We start from the raw sequence: 6,267 nt of genomic DNA on the forward strand, positions 1-6,267 counted from the left end.
TTACCGGTAAGTAAAAACCAGTTTTCCTATCGCCACGACAGCACCCACTACGAGAGACTTTCAAAGACTACCTAACTGGGAGGGACCACAGCACTAAGTACTGAACGGCCAAAGTGTAAGCTGGAATTAGCAGATAGATCAAGGCAATAGTGCTTATAAAAGGTGGAAGGTGATGACCAAGTTGCTGCCTTACATATCATATCAATGGGGACATCTGCCTTCTCCGCCCAAGATGACGCCATAGCCCGAGTGGAATGCGCCTTGATGCCCTCTGGTGGTGTCTCTCCTTTGGCAGAGTAAGCAAGACATATCGCCTCCCTAATCTACCTAGCGATAGAATTCTTCGTGACACTTGAACCCTTCCTTCGATTCTGGAAAGAAACAAACAAAGCCCTACTCTGTCTCCAGCTTTGTGTCCTATTCAAATACTCTAATACTGCCCTTTTAACATCTAGAGTATGATATTTTTTCTCCTGTTCTGAATTTGGATTTTCATAAAAAGATGGTAAATAAATCTCCTGACTTCTATGAAACTTAGTTGCTACTTTTGGCAAGTATGCAGGATCTGGTTTTAAGACAATCTTATCCTGAAGAATTATTAGATAGGGAGGATCCACTGATAACGCTTGTATATCACTGACCCTCCTAGCAGATGTTAACGCTAAAAGTAGAGCTGTTTTTAAGGTCAAATTTTTAATTGGAATAGAATCCAATGGTTCGAAAGGGGGTTCAGTCAACACCTCAAGCACTAAATTTAGATCCCAAGGGGGTAATCTTACAATATGGATCGGGTTAGAACGCTGACATGCTCTAATAAACCTAGCAACCCATCTATTACCAGCTACATCACTGTTATACAGAGCCCCTAAGGCTGAAACATGGACTCTCAGTGCGTTGACTGCTAAACCCAACTCCCAGCCCTTCTGAAGGAATTCTAGAATAGCCGAAATTGGAACTTTGTCTGCTAATGGTTGCTGATAAAATGTAAGGAATTTTTTCCAAATTCTAGTATAGACAAGGTAGCTATCAAAGCCTTGGAGAACCCCCTCTCCTTCAGAAGCTCCCTCTCAAGTTCCACGCCGTTAAGTGAAGAGTCTCCAAATTGGGATGATGAAATGGACCTTGAGAAAGGAGCTCCGGAACCACTGGCAACACCCAGGGATCGGTCACTGACATTGTTCTGAGGAGAGAGAACCAAGGCCTCCTGGGCCAGAAGGGGGCAATTAGGATCATTCTGGCTCTCTCCTCCCTGATCTTCCTGAGAACTATCGGAATCAGGCACATTGGGGGAAAGGCATACGCCAGCGGAAAGTCCCAACGAATACGAAGGGAATCCACTACGAATGGTCGGTCTGTTATCTGTAGTGATGCAAACACCCTGACCTTCCTGTTCTCCCTCGTAGCAAACAGATCTATTACCGGCAAACCCCAGAGATCGACTATCTGCTTGAATATCTGTTTGTTTAGAGACCATTCCCCCTGTTGAAGGGAATGGCGACTGAGATAGTCTGCCTCTATATTGAGTTCCCCTTTTATATGAATTGCCGACAGGGAATGAAAGTGATTCTCGGCTAAGGACAATATCTGTGCTGTAGTGGACATCAGGGATCGTGATCTTGTCCCCCCCTGATGATTGATGTAGGCCACTACAGTCATATTGTCGGTCTGTATCTGTACATGCGAATCCTTCAGGGATGGTAGTAAGTGGAGAAGAGCCTGATTGAAAGCAGAAAGTTCTCATAAATTTGAGGAACTTTGGGATTCCCGAATCGACCACCGCCCTTGGGTTAGAATGTCTCCCATATGGGCTCCCCAACCAAATGGACTGGCGTCTGTTGTAACTACACTGTCTGGCGTGATGGTCCAGAGAACTCCTCTTGATAGATGAGACAGGCTGAGCCACCATCTCAGATCATGAAGAGTGGCTGGTGATAGACTGAACTTTCTGTTTAGAGAACCCCGAAGTTCTTTTTCTGCTTGAAGAATCTCGTACTGAAGCATCCGAGTATGAGCCTGAGCCCATCTCACGGCCGGTATACACGCAGTCAATGACCCTAGCAGAGACATTGCGTCTCTTAAACTTAAGTTTTTAACTCTCCTTACCGCCATGACTTTTCGAATAATCTTTTGCTTCTTTTCCTCTGGTAGAAAAGATGACTGATCTTCTGAGTCTAGAAGAACTCCTAGGAAAATCTGACATCTGGCAGGTTCTAGTTTTGATTTTTCCCTGTTGATTATCCAGCCGAGTTCCTGTAAGGATGATATTATGGTATTTACCCGAGCCGTATATCGAGCAATCGCATTTCCGACTATCAAAAAATCGTCTAGATAAGGTACTACAAGGGTCTCCCTTTCCCTGATATGGGCCATTACTTCCGAGATAACTTTTGTAAAAATTCTAGGTGCCATGGACAGGCCAAAGGGCATTGCCCGAAATTGAAAATGTTTAACCTGATGGTTTACCCATACTGCCATGCTGAGGAACTGTTGGTGATCTCTGTGAACTGGAAGATGGTAGTATGCATCTTTTAGATCCAGAACCGACATGTAGCACCTATGAAACAAAAGCTTAGTTGTTGATTTAATGGATTCCATCTTAAAAGCGTGGTATTGAAGAAATGTATTTAATTTACGCAAATTTATGATAGTCCTAAAGGACCCGTCAGGTTTGGAAATCAAGAACAGTGGAGAGTAGAACCCTGTCTTCTCCTGGTGTTTTGGAACTTCTTCAATAACTCGCTTTGAAAGCAATTGCTGAATCTCTAATTCTAAGGCCTGTTGTTGGGTCGGAGAGTCCAGCGATGTTATCACAAAATGATCTGGGGGAGTTCTCAAAAATTCAAATTTTAACCCTGACGCAACTACCCCCAATATCCAGGCACTAGAAGTTATTTTTGTCCATCTATCTAAAAAGAATTTTAATCTACCCCCTACTGGTAGATGTTTTATCTGTAGTTACGTCTACGTTTTGATGAAGATGAAGGGTTTCTATAGTATCCACCTTTCTTCTTTTGTTCTGATGATTCCCAGTCACGATTATATCCCTGCTGGTCTGACTGAAATTTCCTGAAGGGCATGCGTCTCCGGAAGGCGTTCCTAAAGGTAGGATTAAACACTTTAGGAAATCCCTTCTTCCTATCCTCTGCCTTTGCCAGGATATCATCCAGCAGCGGGCCAAATAGGTACTCACCCCTACATGGAATGGTGCACAACTTGGCTTTAGCCTGAGCATCCCCCTTCCAGGTCTTAAGCCACAGTGCCCGCTGGGCTGCATTTGAAAGACCCGCCGACCTTGCCGCCAATTTCAAAGAATCAATTGAAGCATCAGCCAGATAAGCCACTCCTTCTCTGATCTGGGACAGGGAATTCAATAACTTATCCCTAGGAACCTTCGCTTTAAGTTGTTCCTCTAACTGGCTCACCCAGACCATAACTGATCTGGCAGTACAAGTGCCAGCGATTGCGGGTTTAAAGGCTCCAGAAGATGACTCCCACACCTTTTTAAGGAGCATGTCAGCCTTTCTATCTGAAGGATCCTTAAGGAGTCCCACATCCTCTAGTGGTATCGAGGCTGTTTTTGAAGTAGAGGCTACCGCCGCGTCCACCTTTGGAATCTTCATCCACTGAGATAAGACGTCATCATCAAAGGGGTACCTTCTTTTTGTGGCAGAAGGTAAGAACCCCTTATCCTGCTTATCCCACTCCCGCTTGACCAGATCTTTAATTGTATCTACCACAGGGAAGGATTTACGACTTCTCTGGCACAGCCCCGCAAACATAATCTCCTGGGTCGTCTTTGCTTCCTTACTTTCCGCGACACCCATAGTCGCTCAGACTGTCTTAACCAGTGTTTCCATATTATCAACGGAAAAACAAGGCCTTCCCTCCTCATCCGAGGAGGATGGTGAAGAACTTCCCGAACATTCGCCTTCTTGCAAAGAAGGGCTAGAATCGGACATCATATCCATACTGACTTTCTCATGCCGTCTAGTTTTAAGGGAAGATCTTATCTCTTCCCTAATAACCTCCCTCAAATTTGATGTACGCAGAGGGGCTTCCTCTTCCAAGTACGGCATATACACGTCTGACACAACTTCTTTATATAGCTGTCAGGTAGTGGCTCCGTGCATAAAGCACACTGTTTATGCTTTGACTTGGTAACTTTCTTCCCCTATAACAAAGCATAGTACAAAAACAGTTGTATCAGCTACCAGTTTGGATTTAACACTCACCACGGCTGATAAAGTTGGAGTACCGGTCTCTGAGGGGGCGAGGTGCGACGTGACGTCGGGTTGCTAGAATCCTGCTTCCCGCGTACCACATCACTGCTGCGAGATCTGCTGCTGCTCTTTCTCTGCTGCTCTGCTAGCTGCAGGTGTTCAGCGTCTCCTATGGAGGACATGCTGCCGCACACACTCACCAAAGCGCTGCTCTGTTTTTAAATTTGCCGCGCTCCTCCTCCCGGTCTCCCCCGGAAGTCGAAAGGTACTTCCGGGTCATAAGCGCCGACCTGCTCCAGCAGCATCGCGCGCCCGCGTGGACGACCCAGGGCGGCATGCCTTCCCCCAGAAACGCCACCACTCTTTGCCAGAAGAGGGGGGGGCTGCCAACAGTACACCCCCTGACGCTGCTTCCGGACCCCCGATTCTGCCGTTCCCACCTGGACACCGCACAGAGGCTTGGCAGACCCGGGTAAGAGAAGAAACCTGCAGGCTCCCGCCGTCCGGACAGGAACCCAAACTGGAGGGCGAGGGGGGCCGCCCCTTTTTAACCTGTAGGTTCCTGTCCGGATGGTGGGCGGATCCCCTCTCTCGTAGTGGGTGCTGTCGTTGCGATAGGAAAATTATTGGCAATTATCAAGACACCCTCAATAAAGGAGTGGTTCTGCAGGTGGGGACCACAGACCACATCTCAGTACCAATGCTTTCTGGCTGATGTTTTGGTCACTTTTGATTGTTGGTTGTGCTTTCACACTCGTGGTAGCATGAGACGGACTCTACAACCCACACAAGTGGTTCAGGTAGTGTTGCTTATCCAGGATGGAACATCAATGTGAGCTGTGGCAAGAAGGTTTGCTGTGTCTGTCAGCATAGTGTCCAGAGGCTGGAGGCACTACCAGGAGACGTGGAGGTGGCAGTAGGAGGGCAACAACCCAGCAGCAGGACCGCTACCTCAGCCTTTGTGCAAGGAGGAACAAGAGGAGTACTGCCAGAGCCCTGCAAAATGACCTCCAGCAGGCCACTAATGTGCATGTGTCTGCACAAACTGTTAGAAACCGACTCCATGAGGATGGTCTGAGTGCCCGACGTCCACAGATGGGGTTGTGCTCACAGCCCAACACTGTGCAGGACACTTGGCATTTGCCACAGAACACCGGGATTGGCAAATTCTCATTGGCACCCTGTGCTCTTCACAGATGAAAGCAGGTTCACACTGAGCACATGTGACAGACGTGACAGAGTCTGAAGACACCGTGGAGAGCGATCTGCTGCCTGCAACATCCTTCAGCATGACTGGTTTGGCAGTGGGTCAGTAATGGTGTGGGGTGGCATTTCTTTGGAGGGCCGCACAGCCCTCCATGTGCTAGCCAGAGGTAGCCTGACTGCCATTAGGTACCAAGATGAGATCCTCAGACTCCTTGTGAGACCATATGCTGGTGCGGTTGGCTCTGGGTTCCTCCTAATGCAGGACAATGCCTGACCTCATGTGGCTGGAGTGTGTCAGCAGTTCCTGCAAGATGAAGGCTTTGAAGCTATGCACTGGCCCTCCAGTTCCCCAGACCTGAATCCGATTGAACACATCTGGGACATCATTTCTCGCTCCATCCACCGTCGTCACGTTGCACCACAGACTGTCCAGGAGTTGGGGGATGTTTTAGTCCAGGTCTGGGAGGAGATGCCTCAGGAGACCATCCGCCACCTCATCAGGAGCATGCCCGCACATTGTAGGGAGGTCATACAGGCACATGGAGGCCACACACACTACTGGGCATCATTTCCTTGTCTTGAGGCATTTCCATTGAAGATGGATCAGCCTGAAATTGGATTTTCAACTTTGATTTTGAGTGGGATTCCAAATCCAGACCTTCATTGGTTAATACATTTGATTTCCATTGATAATTTTTGTGTGATTTTGTTGTCAGCACATTCAACTTTGTACAGAACAAAGTATTCAATGAGAATATTTCATTCATTCAGATCTAGGATGTGTTATTTGAGTGTTCCCTTTATTTTTTTGAGTAGTGTATAAAGCTGTGTCAGTGTAGCA

This window comes from Ranitomeya variabilis, chromosome 2, assembly GCF_051348905.1.
Source record: "Ranitomeya variabilis isolate aRanVar5 chromosome 2, aRanVar5.hap1, whole genome shotgun sequence".
In the NCBI taxonomy this organism is placed as follows: domain Eukaryota; kingdom Metazoa; phylum Chordata; class Amphibia; order Anura; family Dendrobatidae; genus Ranitomeya; species Ranitomeya variabilis.